Genomic DNA, 18,272 nt, shown 5'->3' on the forward strand with positions numbered 1-18,272 from the left:
TCTGAAGGTAGCACGGAAGTGAGCGTGGCAATGCTGTAACGCCCCTACAACAACCTCTGAACTCCCCCACTATCCCACTTTGGTTGGGACTTCCAGCAAATGAAATATCATTGAGATGGACATGTTCCAACGAGACAATTCAATTAAGAGTAGGATACCAGAGGAGGAAAAATCACTTTTGTCGTGGCAATGAGGGTGGCCCATTTCAAACAGTTGACCAGAAGGTTTCAGTAAGAATAGGGGGAAATTAGTATGGGGGAAGTTAGGACTTTTGGCTGCAGAATTTTATTTCATTTTTTTATGAGATTGTGTCTTTTAGGTTTTCTGGCACACAAGCAGAGAAGTTAGAGAAAAACATAAATGATTCTTGCTGGAAGTTTGCAATGTCTCGCTAATTTGTTTCTTAAGACCAGAACAAAAACATATAAGAACCCCAAAATCAGAAGGAGAGAATGTAAGCTTCTGCCTATAACAGAGAGGCACAATTCACTGGGTACCTGCTGACTGACTGCTGCTACACCCCCACTGAGCTGCTTAGCATGCAAGTAGGTCCAGGAACCGTGCTCAAAATGTAAAGTCGCAGTATTCAATTTTAACACAACCACAAATACACCAGAGCATCCAAATTTTCTGTTTTACAAGGTCTCTCCTTGTTTTGGAACACTGGTTTCTAAACATGCCATCGGGACTTTGAATCCAATTTCAGCTACTAATTAGCAAGTGTGTGGAACAATCACTAATGTGCATTCGGTGTTATGTTGTAGGTTTCTTTAGGAAATCTGACATGCTCTCAGCCCCCCCAAAACCCACTCTCTCTCCCCCCACATACACACAACACACTCCCTGTCACACTCCACCCAACACCACCCCATTTGAAAAGAATGTTGCAGCCACTTGCATGCTGGGATAGCTACCACAATGCACTGCTCTCTGTGGCCATTGCAAGAGCTGCCGTTGTGCTGGCAGTGTGAACACACAGCAGCGCTTTCCCTGCAGCGCTCTCTGAGGGGCACTGCAGCTCCTGGCGCTGTACATCTGACAGTGTAGACATAGCCTAAGTTACACCAGTGAAACTTTCTTTATTCAAGACAAGGGCAGATTCAGGACCTGAGTATTACATAGTAGGAAGTAATTACTTTAGAATAGGCTGTAAACACAGATAAATGATTGGCATGTATGTTGAGTGTTTAAACTGAGTCTCTCCCCCCCAAATAAGAATCCGTTGAAGACAATTAAACTGCTCTATTTAGAGCATGACTGTCATTTACTCTCCCTATTGTGCATTAAGAAAGTAGTATTCTTGTTTTAATGTAATCACGCATAAGAAGCAACAGAAAACCATTTACAGTTAAACAAAATAAACTTGGGAACAGACTTTTTTATGGTGGCTTATTTATTTTGAAATGTTGCCTTGAAACTTTTTGTTTTATTTAGCCCTGAGAGGAAGGATAGTGGGTGAGGTCAGCAAACATTTCAGGAGATGTGATGCTTCCAAAGTACAAACCCAAGATCCCAAGCGATACAGGACCCCTTAACATTTAAATGAGCCCTTCTGAGAGGCCTGATGCTGATAAGAATGACTGACCTCATGAAAAATGGGCTTTGTTTTCTCATTTAAACAGTGAGAAAATTTCATGGGGCCAGATCTGGAGTCAATGGAGCAACCCCCAGGTGAAGCAGTTAAACCCCAACCCAAAGACTGGATTTTCCACAGTTACAAGGGAAATTAGATAACTATATACACACACACAAAAACAGACTGAAATACGTAGGGTTAGAAATCCCCAGTAACAACATTGCTGGCCCAAACTCTCTGCAGTGACCCCAACCCGTGACACTCCCTCTCTGTGTCCCTTCTCGACAGTGGGGCTGTGAGTGTAGCTGGATTGGGCAGTGGCTCCATCTATTGTCCCACGGGGGAATCTCTTCTCTTCATTGCCACATGCCACGCAGTTGCCGTACTCTATCTGTCAGCCCAGCTGCTCAGTGGATTTGCCCATGTCACCCGGTTTCAATTGTTCCTTTCCACATAGAATCATAGGACTGGAAGGGACTGTCATAAATATAAAGGGAAGGGTAAACCCTTTGAAATTCCTCCTGGCCAGGGGAAAGCTCCTCTCACCTGTAAAGGGTTAAGAAGCTAAAGGTAACCTCGCTGGCACCTGACCAAAATGACCAATGAGGAGAGAAGATACTTTCAAAAGCTGGGAGGAGGGAGAGAAACAAGGGGTCTGTGTGTCTTTCTAGAGTCTGTCTTTGTTGGGGAGAGACCAGGAATTGGGTCTTAGAACTTTTAGTAAGTAATCTAGCTAGGTATGTGTTAGATTATGATTTCTTTAAATGGCTGAGAAAAGAATTGTGCTGAATAGACTAACTATTTCTGTCTGTGTATCTTTTTTGTAACTTAAGGTTTTGCCTAGCGGGGTTCTCTATGTTTTTGAATCTACTTACCCTGTAAGATCTCTACCATCCTGATTTTACAGGGGGGATTTCTTTATTTCTATTTACTTCTATTTTTATTAAAAGTCTTCTTGTAAGAAAACTGAATGCTTTTTCATTGTTCTCAGATCCAAGGGTTTGGGTCTGTGGTCACCTATGCAAATTGGTGAGGCTTTTTATCCAACATTTCCCAGGAAAGTGGGGAGGGGGTGCAAGTGTTGGGAGGATTGTTCATTGTTCTTAAGATCCAAGGGTCTGGGTCTGTAGTCACCTAGGCAAATTGGTGAGGCTTTTGACCAAACCTTGTCCAGGAAGTGGGGTGCAAGGTTTTGGGAAGTATTTTGGGGGGAAGGACGCGTCCAAACAGCTCTTCCCCAGTAACCAGTATTAGTTTGGTGGTGGTTGCGGCCAGTCCAAGGACAACGGGTGGAATATTTTGTACCTTGGGGAAGTTTTGACCTAAGCTGGTAAAGATAAGCTTCGGAGGTTTTTCATGCAGGTCCCCACATCTGTACCCTAGAGTTCAGAGTGGGGGAGGAACCTTGACAGGGACCTTGAGAGATCATCAAATCCAGGGGTTCTCAACCTTTTTCCTGCTGAGGCCCCTATAAAAACATCCTATAAAAATAACAGGGCCCGGCAGGGGGGAAGCGTGGGTTCCAGGCCAGGGCGACACACTTGGGCAAAGGCATAGTTTTACTTCTATTTTCTTTTTTGGTGGGGGAGGGGGTAAGGAAGGCCTGGCATGGCTTATCCCAGCTCCACACAGCAGGGTCCAGGGAGGATGTGCCATCTCCACCCCCTGACTCACTCAGGAGGGCACCCAGCTTGTCTGGGCTCTGGGGGGATGCAACCAAAAATATAACTGAAAGGGCGGACTCAGTTCAAAAAGTTTGAAAACCGCTCAGGTGCGGGCAGGAGGTTAGTTAGGGGCTGTGTGAAATGAGGGGAGTAGCTCAGGGTACAGGGAGGGGATAGCTAAGGGCTGTGTATGGGCAGGGGGTAGCTATGGACTGTATGCAGGCAGGGGGGCTTCCAGTGCAATGCCCAGCTTCAGGGGCAAGGCACTGGGACTCCCGGCTTCAGCCTCCCTGCTGCTCCTGGCTTGTGGGGGCGGGGAGGTTTGCCGGCTCGAGCACCGCGTTGCTCCTGGCTTGGAGGGGATGTGGGGACCCTGCCAGCTTCAGCCCCACCTAGCTTCTGGCTGCGCCACTCCTGGCTTGGGGGGGATGGGGAGGGCACCGCGGGCTTCAGCCCCGCGCTGCTCCTAACTAGGGCAGGGGGCCCACTGGCTTCAGACCCGCACTGCTCCTGGCTTAGGAGGAAGGGGGGGCCCCCAGGCTTCAGCACTGGGGTTCCAGGTTTCAGCCGTGGGTCTCCACGGCCCCCTGGAAAGGGGTCACTGACCCCCGGCTGAGAACCACTGACCTAATCCAGTCCTCTGCACTCATGGCATGACTAAGCATTATCTAGATCATCCCTGACAAGTGTTTGTCTAACCTACTCTTAAAAATCTCCACTGATGGAGATTCCAGAACCCCTCAGGCAATTTATTTCAGTGCTTAACCACCCTGACAGGAAGTTAGCCATTGATAGCTACTCTCTGGGAATGGTTTTCCACCAGTTTTGCACGCATCTTATAGTAGCTCCATCTAAGTTGTCTTTCCCTAGTTTGTTTTGGAGAAGGTCAGATGAGACTGGGACTGATTTAACTGGGAATTGGTCCTGCTTCGAGCAGGGGGTTGGACTAGATGACCATCAGGGGTCCTTTCCAACCCTGATATTCTATGATTCTATGACTGCATCAAAAGCCTTACTACCGTCAACATATACCACATCTACTGCTTCTCCCCACCCACAAGGCTCGTTACCCTGTCAAAGAAAGCTATCAGGTTGGTTTGACACCATTTGTTCTTGACAAATCCATGCTGACTATTACTTATCACCTTATTATCTTCCAGATGTTTGCAAATTTAGAGCTTAATTATTTGCTCCATTATCTTTCCAGGTACAGAAGTTAAGCTGACTGGTCTGTATTTCCCCAGGTTGTCCTTATTTCCCTTTTTTTAGATGCCCTTTTCCAGTCTTCTTGGAATCTCTCCCGTTTTCCATGACTTTTCAAAGATAATCACTAATGGCTCAGATATCTCCTCAGTCAGCTTCTTGAGTATTCTAGGATGCATTTCATCAGGCCCTGGTGACCTGAAGACATCTAATTGGTCTAAATAATTGTTTACTTGTTCTTTTCCTATGTTGTCTTCGGATCCCACCTCATTTTCACTGGCATTCAGCATGCTAGATGTCCAATTACCACTAACCCTCTTCTTGAACACTGAAACAAAGAAGTCATTAAGCACCTCTGCCATTTCCACATTTTCTGTTATTGTTTTTTCCCTCTTCATTGAGTAATGGGCCTACCCTGTCCTTGATCTTCCTCTTGCTTCTAATGTATTTGTAGAATGTTTTCTTGTCACCCTTTATGTCTCTAGCTATGATCTGTTTTGTTCCTTGGCCTTTCTAATTTTGTTCTTAGAAACTTGTGCTATTTATGTTCATCCTTTGTTGTAATTTGACCTAGTTTCCACTTTATGTACAACAATGTTTTGATTTTTAGATCATTGAAGATCTCCTGGTTAAGCCAGCATGGTCTCTGGCTATACTTCCTATCTTTCCTATGCAGTGGAATAGTTTGCTTTTAGGCCCTGTAGTGGGGCAACTGCCCCACTCCAGTAAAACAGGGGTTAAAAGCATCCCTGGAGAGGGCTGTGGCTGGGCTAGGCTGATTCGGGAAGCAGCCACAGCTGTGGCCAGCTCAATCAGGGTCCAGCTGGCCGTTATAAGAGGGCTTGGGGCCAGAAGTGAGAGGAGTGTCACTCTAGTCCTGGAGGTAGAAGGGCTAGCTGCCTGGGAGCAATGTACCTGAAGTGGAGCAGTGCTGGGGAAGGGCAAAGAGAGCTGGGGAGCAGCAGCCTGGTAAATCCCCAGGCTGAGGCCTTGTTGAAGGCCTAAGAAAGGTACTGGGGAGGCAGAGGGGCAGCCTGGGGATAGGCAAAGGCAGCAGGTCCTACCCCCTTGCCAATGATGAGTGGCCATTACAGAGTGCAGTTTGCCCCAGTGAGCAGGGGCTAGATGATGACTGGCAGTAGCCACTGAGGCAAGGTGGGTTTAGAGGGTTGGGGGTTCCCCTGGGAGGGGAGACCCAGAGTGTGGGGGTACAGCTAGGGGCAGCACCCCAAGGTACAAGGGCACCAAGGTCCAGGAGGAATATGGGGGCCCTAAGACAGGCAAGACACCAGCCTGCAGAGGGTGCTCCCAGTGCTGAAGAGCTAACTTCCAAGATGACCAGCAGGAGGCGCTGTGCCGGTGAGCCTTCGCCTTGCTACAGGCACATAATAATGTCTCTGAAAAATTGCAAACTCTTGAACTGTTTTTCCCTTTACACTTGCTACCCTGGGATCTTACCTACCAACTCTCTGAATTTTCTTAAGTCAGCCTTCTTGAAAGGCAGCACCTTGCACAGACACATTGAATGTTGCCTAACATTATCAAGCTCTTTCTGAAATTTCTCACAATCCACCCAAACAAAAGAATTCAGTGGCCTGGGCAAGTTTTCCTATCTCATGTTTTTAGTCCATTATTCCAGGTCAATAATAAACATACAGAACACGACCAATCCTCGTATTGCCACTCAGGGCCTCCCACTCTCCAGGTGATCCTTAATTCCCACCTCTCCCCATCCAATTCTTATACCTCACATATGGGCTCTGTCTCTCCGCTGCTCCCAGCACTGGGCTCTTCTCCCCTGCTGCTGCTGCACTGAGGCTCTCCGGCCTCCTCCTTTGGGTGGCTCAGGGCTCCCTCCCCACAGCTTGGCCTGGAGGTGATGGGGCAGCAGGTCTCCTGGGGCAGGGACGCTGCAGGGGCTAGGGTGACCAGATGTCGCGATATTCAGGGCTTTTTCTTGTCTAGGTGCCTATTACCCCCCCACACACACTGTCCCGATTTTTCATACTTGCTATCTGGGCACCCTAGCAGGGGCTGAGGCTGCAGTGCAAGCAGCTCCATCCTGCGAGTTCCCCACCCCAGGGCAGAGGGGCCCACAAATCTCCCCATGGGTCTTCTACTAACCCCCCCCAAATCCTCTCTGCTCCCCTGCCTCTGCCTCCTGACACCCTGCCTCGCCCTGCACCTCCTGCCCTTCAGTCCCCCCCCAAAAGCCTTTTCCCCCTCCTGCCCCTTGTGCCCCCTGAATTGCCACCTGCCACCTCCTGCTTCCATCTCCTTCGCTTGCCCTTTGAACGGCGCCCCCGCATTCTGCTCCCTGCCCTGAAGCAAACAACCCCCCACCCTTTGGCTTGATAACGCCCCTCCCCTGCTCCAACCTCTGTGCCCCCAGTCCCAAACCGCATGGGGCTGGGAGGAGGAGAAAGTCCTTGCTGGCTAATAAAGCCAGTTTGTGCCCTGCAGCCCTGCTTTGGGGAGGGAGGGGGTCAGCCTGAACTTCTCCCCCTCCCCAACCTCCCCCCAACACTGACCCCTGTAAACTGCCCTGAACTTCCCCCTCCTCAACAATCCCCTCAACTCTGCCCCCCAAATCTACCCCATGCCTGGACTCTGCCCCTCCCCCATCCTGGCCCCCTCCTCAGTCCACCTAATGAGCCCTGTCTGAACCCTCAACCCCCTCTGCTCCCCTGAACCCACCTCATGACCCCTGCAGCCCCTCCTGCACCTCAGCCCCCCTGAACTACCGCCTCCCTTCCCTAGTGACCCCCAGCTCCACAGGGTGACTCTGCTGTGTCGGTTTAACTGTCACCCCAGGATATGCCAAGCTCCCTTCCCCCCTTACAGCCACCTGGGCCCTCATTAGCTTCGGGGGTGGGAGCTAATTTGCACAGAGGATAATGGAGCAGCCAATCAGGGGCTGGCCTGGGTGCCGGGGGGGCTATAAAGGGCTCCTCAGGGCTTGTGGACCCCTGGGCATGGCTGTGGCTGCGCTGGGAGCCTGGGCTGCAGGGTCAGGGAGGGGTCTGGGCCCAGCCCCAGAGCCGGTAGGGGAAGCGGGAGGCTCTGGTGCTGCGCAGGGTGGGGCAAGAGCTGGGTACAAGAGGCCCTAGTCACTGCAGCTCCCCCTCTGGGGGGCTCTGGGGGAGAGGGCTGGAGCCATTTGTCACACGCTTGGGATCCACCCTGTAAGGGAGGACAAACTGGGCTTCATTCATACCCCAGTCTCAGTCATAATGCTGGGGTAACAGCAGGGGCTCCTTTCATAAAACACCTCATTATATTTAGCTCTTTGTTTCATGGGTTGCAAGCCTCCCACATTCTGATCCAGTGAAAGAGAGCCGTCCTCTCCTGCTGCCATCGACCCCCATCCCTCTGTCTGCTACCGACATGGCCTGGCCTGGGAATATGAAGAAACCTCTCCGAACTAAGAGGAGACACGCACAGAAACATACAGTCCTCTGTATTGGAGAGCGAGAGGCTGGAGAGACACAGACACACCCTCTGTTCACTGATCTCTCATGTTAATAACAGTTTGAAGAACATCCATCCAGTCTAGGAGAAAGGTTTGCACTCTCAGAGCAGCTCAGCACAGGGGACGGGGGTGCTGGGGCAGTAAAAAGGCTCCAGGGAGCCCTGAACCACAGTGTCACTAACCCATTCTAGTGCACTAAAAACAGAGTGTAGTCGTAGGGGCACAAGTGGCTAGGTGTAAACACCCATCTACGATGCTAGCCACATCCTCCGGCAGCTAGTCTCTCCTGCCAGTCACGCTGCTGCAGCAACGTTATTTTTAGTGCCCAGCCTGGATCAGAGCTAGTGTGTGTATCTCTACCTGAGCTGGGAATCAGACCCCAGCTTGAAGTGTAGATGTACCCGAAGTAAAACTGTAAGTAGCTTAGGCTCTGGTCAATAATGACTTATTTAATGAAGGTGGGATATCGGTACCCTTCCCAGGATAGAGTCCCCCATCCTGTAAGTATGGCTTACATTCTTCATCAGCAAGGAGATGTGGAGAATTTTAACGGAACTGTGAAAGATGCACACGGGGAAAGGATATTTTGCAAGTATGATGGGTTTGCTAATAAGGGCACAACAATTCCCATCAGCCCTCTCCCTACTGCACGTCCCTTTACTCTGCCCAGGAACTTAAGTATTTGGTCAGTTCCTGAAGGGCTTATTCATTGATTCCAAGGCCAGAAGGGACAATCGTGATCATCTAGTCTAGTCTGACCTCCTGTATAACACAGGCCAGAGGACTGCCCCATAATAATTCATAGAGCAGATTTTTTTTTAAAAATGGCCAAACTTGAATTAAAAATGATCAGTGATAGAGAATCCACCACGACCCTTGGTATACTGTTCCAATGGCTATTTACCCTCACTGTTAAAAATGTACAACTTATTCCCAGTCTGAATTTGTGTAGCTTCCACTTCCATGCATTGGAGTGTGTTATACCATCTCCGATAGAGTAAATATTTGTTCCCCATTTAGATACTTATAGACTGTAATCAAGTCACCCCTTCACCTTGTCTTTTTTAAGCTAAATCACTCTAAGGCATGTTTTCTAATCATTCACATGGCGCTTCTCTGAACCTTTTTCAACTTACCAACATCCTTTTGGAGTTGTGGGCACCAGAACTGGACACAGGATTCCAGCAGTGGTCGCATCAGTGCCAAATACAGAGCTAAAATAACCTCTCTGCTCCTACTCGAGATTGGCCTGGTCATGTTTCCCCGGATCACATTAGCTCTTTTGGCCACAGCTTAGATAGGACTGCTGTGAGACTGACTCTTTTTAAGTCTGTTGCGTGGCTGACCATCCCATTTTAATGTGTTGGAAATGAACAAGCTCCCTAAAGTTTGTGTGGGAAGGAGAGGAAGGTCCCTGAAGGACATCCAAAGACATGGGGAGGGGGAGAACTGAGACAATCAACAGAGCAGCCTCATACAAAAAGCTATTTTTGAAAATGTTAGTGGCTTCCCCCCATTTTCTGACTCGCTGTAATCACAAGGAACAAATGCATTCGCAAATGAATATTTGCAACAATCTGTTACCTGCATCCTAATACTGCAAACATAGCGCTTTAAACAAACAGCATTTAAAAATAAATTTGAAAGAGGAGCATTTGTATACTTTTATCTGTCCTCCATTGAACGGAGAATTTATATTTTTCTTCTGAACAGATGCTGTCGCTCCAATTTTCATGAGAATGCACCCTCTCCAAAGATACCCCAGCTAGCTTGGTGGGCATTGCTGCTGGCAATTTGAAATTCTAAACTTGTTGTGGTCTATCCATGACCTGCTTGAGCCTGAATCCAAGTTTCCAGAGGCTGAGTTGAAGCCTTTTTCTCAGCTGCTCCTCTTCTGATTAGTGAAAGGCAAGAGCTTGACTCAAAAATTGGAGGGGATGTCACCCTTGACTGCAGATTCAAGATTACTGTAGCTTTGAGCTCCAGAAAATGAGGCTCTTTCTGTACCTGAACCCCTGTGAGGAAAACTCAGGAAGCCTAATAACAGCAAAGGTAAGGTTTCTTTCCCCCTCTCTTTCAGAGCTCCCATTCATCCTTTCCTTCTCCCACTCACCGTCCTGTCTCCTCCCTTTCTTGTGGTGACTCCTGAGTCCTGTAGTTTGTGGACCCAAGACTTAAGGAACCTCCTAGGAGCAAACTTACAGACTCAGACTGCTGTAGTTGTCTGCACCTAGCTAGACACAACCGTTTGTCTGGCTCCTATTCAGACATGAAAAGAGAGCCAGAGTGCACTGTTACTACAATGGATCAGACAGACCAGAGGACCTGAAAGAAGAGTTCAAAGGTTGAACTCAGCTCTTTCTCCAGCAGCTCAGTCTAGGGGCAACTTCTGACTGTCAGCAACATGAGACCTTCAGACAGCGGGATGTACAGGTGTATAATGGAAGATGAGGATGTGAGTACTGGAAAGATTCTTCTGCAAGTGGCAGGTAAATGAACATGTCACAACGTCCAGAGGGGACGGCTTAACTCTGAGTTCATACTAACCTACCCATAGCCAAACAGATGTATTTACACGTTTCCCTATCTAATTGTGCAACAGCTCCTTTTCAGTGACTACACTACTTAGAAGTTTTCCTCAGCCTTTAATATGGTAATTGGTGACAGTGTTGAGCATCTGAACATGAAGTGTTCTAGGAGAGAGAGAAGTGTCCATATGTACTTATAAGGAACATACATTATCTATGTTTAGCTGTTTATGTATCACTTCTTGCCTCTCTCCAAAATGCTGATATTCGACACAGGTACAGATCAAACTCACAGTTCAAGTTGTAACAAGGTGTCTGTTTTATACTAATGAAGGTAATACATTCAACTGGTATGCCGAGAAGCACTTGTGAAGAACAAATCCGTCAAATGTGATAGGAGGTGTAAATGACCATGGGCTCTGATGGTGTGATTGGCAGTTGCACAGAAACACTTACATAAAGTGATCCTAGCAACTTACAAATGAAGTGATGGTAAGAATTAAGTACTGGAACAGAGGTGTAAACACCTGATTGGCGCTGAATGCAGCAAATGGGTGAAATGACTTTCTATTACTGCCTCCTAATTCTTCCCCATCTGCATTCACAGAGGTGACACTATTTGTTGGTTTAACTGTCACCCCAGGGACACTCTGAGCTCCTCTCCCCTTTGGGGCCTCTTGGGCCCTCGTTAACCTTAGTGGAAGGGGGTGGAGGCTCATTTGCCTAGAGAAGGCTGGAGCAGCCAATCAGGGGCCAGACTGGGGGCTGGGAGAGGCTATGAAGGGCTCCCCAGGGCTCAGGGCACGCAGACCCCTGGGCAGGGCGGTGCCTGTGCTGGGTGCCCTGGCTACAGGGTTGGGGAGGGGTTCGTGCCCAGTCACAGAGCAGGCAGGGCCCCAGGCAGTGGCAGGGGGAGACTGCCCCAGGTAGATGCTGGGGACTCAGGGGCAGCATGAGGTTGCGGTGCCTAGAGCCAGCCACAAGGGGAGGACAGGAGTTGGGGGCTCCTGGGATAGGGAGCTAGGAGCAGAGCTGGGCCCTATCTGGAAACAGGAGCTCCCCTCAGTCCCTGCTGCTCCCCGTATGGATACATGTACACTGGAGCTGGGAGCAAGCTTTCCAGCTTATGGAGACAGACGTGCTAGCTCTGCTGGAGCTATCATGCTAAAAATAGCAGCATCGCAGAGGGTAGACTGGTAGCGGCTTAAGCTGGTCACCAGAGTATAGACCCACCCCGAACCCCTGGACACTGTCTACCCGAGCTGGGAAGCATGTGGTGCTCAGAGGGAGGGTGTGACGGGTTGGATCACGGAAACCCCCTTTGGGACTGCCCTTTGATGTGCCGAGACTACCTCTGAGCCCGTTTTCCCTGACAACTTGGGACTTCAGTGCCCTGCCTGGTTTAAGCCAGACACGCTAGCCTGCTACAAACACAGACCTAGTTCTGAACTACGTCCCCCAAAAACTGCAGGAGTAACTGAAAACTGCTTAAGAAGTGCTCCTGTCTCCAGAACTTAGATGCCCAGCTCTCAGTGGGGTCCAAACCACAAATAAATCCATTTTACCCTGTATAGCTTCCAAGCTTTCTCCCTTGTGCATGACTGGAGAGGAAGATTTTGTAACAGTTATAAGGGTTTATACCTTACTGCTTGTGATAATATTGGTTGTGAAGAAGCCCAACAACCTCCAATAAAAATGTATAGCATAGGTGTTAGCTAGAGAGCAAATCTAAGTCCTACTCATGTACCCCACTCCCCAGATGGTTCTGTTTGTGAGTTATATCCCTTCCCCCGACCCTGTGTTTGTCTAGTCTATTTAGAATTGCTTCTCAGACCAGCTCTGTCCACCACCCTCTATTTGTATAGTTCCCAGTACAATGGGGCCCCGATCTTGGTTGGCCAATAGGTGTGGCGGTTCAGTGATGAGACAGAACACAGCTTTATGCAAGCAAACAGGCTGGTCAGTGGAGATGGGCTGTTCTGCCCCCCCGCCTTCCACCTTCTCCTTTTATTATATTTCTCCCCCTAAGCATTACACACTGCTACACAAAGGAATGTATGACGTTGATTCGTATGCTGAGTTACCATCCTCTATCTGCTACAATCCTGGTTCTCAGGCCTTGAGCCCAGGCTAAAAAAGCCTCCCACAGTTGCTGTCCAAACAATCAAGTTCTCAGGGTTCATATCTAGCCCTTGTCCTTGGATAGAGCAATGTGTGCATTGCTTCTAGGAAACAGTCATGGTGTGCCCCGCCTGCTTCCAGGTGGAATAGCTAAACATTAACCCTTGAAATAGGTACGACTGTAACACACACGATTAATAACAAAGGGGAAGAAGTTTAAATCTGAGTGATAAAAGAACAGGTCATTTATTGAAAACTGCCAGAGTAAGGAGGACTCTCTGCCTCCCCGCATGATGGCATGTGACTAGAAATATGGGCAACAAACACTCCTCACATCTCTTAGGTGTGTCAGCACCTTATAGCTACAGAGTGACTGATAGGGTTGCCAGCGCTCCAGGATTGCCCTGGAGTCTCCAAGAATTCAAGATTAATCTTGAATTAAAGATGATGTAACATGAGGAGGCTACCTCCAGGAATACATCCAACCACAATTGGCAACCCTAGTGACTGACTAGGCTAATAAATGACTCCCCTCCCCAAAGTGGGACTTTAACCTGATTGATAATAACTGATCCAGGGCTGTGCCTGAGGGGAAAAGGAGTGATGTGATTGGCCTAAATCTGGATTGAACCTGGTCTGATAAACTCAGTTCAGTTTCGCCAGACACAATCGGATCACCACTGTTAATTCTGTAGACTCAGTCACAGCTCAGTAGTGACATGGCCCTGCCATACCAGCATCCTGGCTGGGAGCAAGTCCTTGGGAGCAGGGGGAGAGCAGAAAGATATCGGTGTCCCGAAGCAGCTGCTCTTGCCCTGCCAGTCACGCTCTCTGATGAAGGACAGTCTGAACCTGAGTTCAAACCCTTTCAGTTTCTTCTTGGTTCATGACTGGATACAAATAGAGCCTGTGACGGTGCCAAGGGTCACAGGAGAGGGGGATGATATGCGCTCTTTAGGGATGTGACTTCTTCTCTTCTGCCAATTTCCTGTAAACCCAGAGGGACACCGGCCAGCGGCTCTCCCCAAAACACTTATTGAAATGTCTGACTTACTATAAGCATCCACTGCATAACACAGACACTTCGTTGGGGGATGGGATCTCTTTAGATTCTCACACAGACTGTGAGGTAGATACTAGGCTGGCCAACCTAGGGAATTAGCTCTCGCCACTCAGGAGCACCCTCTGCAGGTGGTGTCTTGCCCACAATTACCTGCCCTTTTCCAAGCTCCACCACATTAGGCCCTACATCCCTCCCAGGCAATGGCGTACTTTCCTGGGATACCGCCCTCTGGCGGTGCCCCACTCTCTGGGTTCTGCCCCTCCAGGGAACTGGCTACCCCTAATCCCACCACTCGCCTCAGTGACCCACTGCTGTTCTTCACCCTAGCCCCTTCCCTCAGGGCCACACTGCAGTCTGAACTGGCCACTCATCATTAGCAAGGGGGTAGACCTGCTGCCTCTTTCTCCCCTGGCTGCCCCTCCTCAGCCCTAATACCTCCTCAAGGCCCTGTATCAGGCCCTCAGCCTGGGACTTGGTCAGGCCAAAACTCCCCCAGCTCCCCCTGACCTTCCCCAGCACTGCTCTGTCCAAGGTATCTTTCCCTGTCTAAGCAGCCAGCCCCATCACCTCATTCAGTTTTCTCATTTTTTTCAACAGTCACCCTGTGCAGCCTCATACATCCTGCCATAGCAGTACCCCGACACAGGCCTGTGGATAAGGCTGATGTTGCAAACTTTATGTTCTGGGTTTAGTGTATGTGTCGAAGGGGGTCACACACTAGGTTGCTACTGTCGGGTGAACTTATTTCACACCCCAGAGGATCCTCACATCCCTCCATTCCCACCCACAAGCTTCCTGCATGCCACGCTCCCATGCCTCTCAATTTCAGGGGCTCTGTGTGCCCCCCCAAAGTCCCTCCTCCTCCCATACTAACCCCCCCCCCGTTTTCCCCTCCAATGACAGCAGCTCTGTGTGACTCCCATTCCCCCCATACCAGGGGCTTTGTGTACCCCATTCCTCACTCCCCCCATTCCTCCCCCAATAGCAGGAGTTCTGAATGTGCTCCCATTCCCCTACCCCCCCACGCATTCTCCTTCACTCCTTCCATACCAGGGTTCCCTAATCTTCCCCCCACCAGGAGCTCTGTGTGCCCTCCATTACTCCCTCCCTCTAAACCAGGGCCCCCCTTCACTCTCAGTCCAGGAGCTCTGTCTGCCCCCCATTCCCAACTTCCCTCCATGCTAGGGGTTCTATGTGCCCCCTTCCCCCTATACCAGGTTCTCCTAATTTCATGCTGTCTGGAGTGGCTCACAACTGTGGGTTAATCTCAGGGCAGACTGTCAGAAAATAGGGCAGAGAGACCAACATGGTGGTGTGTTTTATAATTAGGGTGACCATATTTCCCTATGCTGGATATGAACACCTCGTAAAATTACTCGTGAGTTCACTGGCAATCAATCAGAACTATGCAGTACAAACCTTCAAATTAACATCAAGTTGACTGAGCCTCCATTAAAAAGAAATACTGCCTAGTTGGATTCTTTTTATTTACCTTCTTATCTTGAAGGCTTTAGGGTTCCCATTTAGGGGTGTGTGACACCCCCCCACACACCCTCCCACACCTGCAGGGTGAGGTGACACATGTTAGGGGGCTTATTTCTTCACCCACTTACTTCCCTGGTCCTTCTCGCATGAACAGAGAGCAACAATACCCGAAGTCCAAAGGTGCAAACAATTCGATGTTTATTGGGGTGAACTTCCAGCAAGCATGATTCCAGTTTCCTTCCTTACTATCCTCCTTCCCAGCTCTGACACCACAAAGCCTTACACCTGTGTCCCTGTTCCCATTCCTGCCCTTAGCCAAACATGATTCCAACTTCCTTACTCCCATTCCCTGTTCCCATTTCCCCCTTTAGCAAAACATGATTCCAATTTTCTTACCCCCATTCCCTGTTCCCATCTCCCCCTTTAGCAAAACATGATTCCAATTTTCTTACCCCCATTCCCTGTTCCCATCTCACACACCCACATGCCCACCCACACCCACACCCCGTCACTTCCTCATTGACTACAGATTATATAGTAAAACTTGAGTTCTGCTTAGCTATACCTTAACCAATCATTTTCCTGAAATTTAACTAACCAATCCTAACATATTGTAACATGATTATGTAACCAATTATATCCCACCACCTCAATTAGTTTACACCCAGCAAAATTAATTATACAGCAGACAGGAACAATCACAGAACCAGACAGAGATTATACAGACAAACAACAGCAAAGTGGGAACTATAATGACAAAACAATACAGAAGTGAGGATTTCACATCCCAGCTATTGATAAGTGAGTTCTTGCCAGACAGGATGCTATCAAACTAAGTTTCCTTTTACATTTTCTAGGCACTTCCCTTTCTCTGGAGGTGATAGGAATACAATCCTGTCCTGATAGTGCCTAACAGCCCAATAGCACCTTATTTCAATGTGACTAGTTTGGAATGTGAGGATGTGACTGTTCGCTTCCCAGCTTATGGCTGCCTCTGCTGCTTAGCCAAAGGCCTTAGCCTAAGAACAGGGCCTCAGACTGTCACAGTAAGAGAAGGCCCTTACACTGGCAGACAGTGGTTTTGATTCTTTCTTTTATACCTCTATCACTAGCCAAGTGATAAGAATACACCTAAATTCTTAGAGTACAGGCCTTTACAGACAGGCCTGAATATCTATATCCTAACACTCAGCAGACTGAAGTGCCTCTTTTCCCATGCACACATGCCCATACACCTCTCTCACATGGGTTTATGTGTGTGTGTGACTGACGGACTCGACCCTTTCCCTGCCTGGTGCTCTTTGCCCTCCATGCCTGGCTGGGCCCCCGGGTCAGACCTGCCTCTCCTGGTACCTGGTGCCACATCTTACCAAGGCAACACATGGATGGGGGCACGCAGGGTCACATGCCTCCCCCCATTTCTACCAGGGCTTATACCAGAATGTGGCATGTGGCCACCAGCAGCCTTTTGGCACTGTGCAGGAGGGAAGGGACAGGAGCTGCTACCAGCCACAGGGGAGGAGTAGAGGGGAAGTGATGATCTGGCCCTTGTCTTTGCAGACCTCATCTCATCTTGTTCCCCCCACCGTGGCTGGAAGCAGCTTGTCCCTTCCTGCCCACACAGTATCATAAATCAGCTAAGACCTCCATGCTTCTGCTGGCCACCAACATAACCTAGATGCCTTCTGTCCCCCCCGGCTACAGCGTGGGAAGGAAGGGGTTAAGCCTTAAGAATGCACTGTGCACCAGGGCCCAGGTAACCTGATTGCAGAGGCTTCAGAGAACCCTGCCAGAGAGGCAGCTCAGCAGGGGAGGGTGCCTAGGGGACAGAGCAGCCCCACGCTCCCTGGGGGCTGGACCCAGCGCAGGGTGTGGGGTGGGCAAAGAGGGTACTAAGCCCCTGTCCGGGGGCTGCGGTGAAGCCTGCAGGGTCAGGTTGGGAACAGGCTGGAAATTGTTTCCCACCCCAGTCCAGAGCTTAGCGGCTTCCCCATGCATGCATTGCCCAGGGCTTTGGCACATGCAGGGCTCGGCTCCTCCTGGCCAGTGTCCCGGGCCGGAGGGTCTTGGGCTTTCCCGGCGTGCTGGCCCAGCCAGAGGCAGTGGGGGAAGGAAGGAGTCTACCGGCCAGACTATTGATAAGTGTAGTATTCCAAACAGGAGCTGGTTCTCCGCACAGCGCTGGGAATCGGATGTGTCCTGCTGGGGGGGGATGGGGTGATAGAGAGGAGCAGCAGGACTTGTGGAGGTGAAGGGGCAAAGCAGGGAGAGGACAGTGAGAGGAGGAGCATGTCAAGGGCCGATGGGTGGGCAGCAGAAGTGACCTATAATCAGCCACTGCCTGGTACCTGCCCTCACTCTCTAGCCACTGCAGCTCACAGCACACAGCTAGGGCTGGCCAGAAACGGGACCGGGAGCAGGGCCCTGCTGGTCGAAAGCCGGCTTCCAGCAGGGGCTGCACTGACAGACCAGCAGGGGGAGCAGCTGGCCCTGCGCACTGCATCTTATCCCTGCCACCAGCTATGGATCCCCACCCCCATCACTGGTCACTGGACCCCCCCCCCACCCCCCCCGCACTGGTGGGAGGATGTCTCGCGAGCAAGGATCCGGCCAGCAGCAGGACTCATTAGTACTGATGCATGCGGGGAGACTGAAAATATGGGATAGTTTGCCCGTTTTTAAGAAAAAGTCAGGACAGCTTAAATACGGGATTGTCCCTTTAAAAACTGGACATCTGGTCACCCTATTTATAATTACATTTCACCAAACCAGCAACAAATATAAATTCCTGGATCACTGGACTAGTCTTACCATGGAGTTACAGACAGTCTCCTTAAGCTCTCCAGCCCATCTCACCACGCAAACAAACTGCACTTAGTGATAATGGTCACATAAACCAAAAATCACACCACATCAGGTTCTTCCCTGTTCCAAGAAACCAGTCACTTCCCCCTCATCAATTGATACTCTGGATCTTACACCAAGGACAACACTGGTAGCCAATGCTATAGTTAACTAACTATTGGTTTATTAGCTGAGAAAAATAAATGTGTTATTGAGAGGTTAAAGCAGGTAAATTACATTAACAGGTGAGTCAAAGTTTGTGAACCCCAAAGGATAACAGGGATGTAGTAATCTGCCAGTTCAGGGCCACCCAGAA

The sequence above is a fragment of the Lepidochelys olivacea genome (assembly GCF_965140295.1).
Source record: "Lepidochelys olivacea isolate rLepOli2 genome assembly, chromosome: 6".
NCBI classification, from domain to species: domain Eukaryota; kingdom Metazoa; phylum Chordata; order Testudines; family Cheloniidae; genus Lepidochelys; species Lepidochelys olivacea.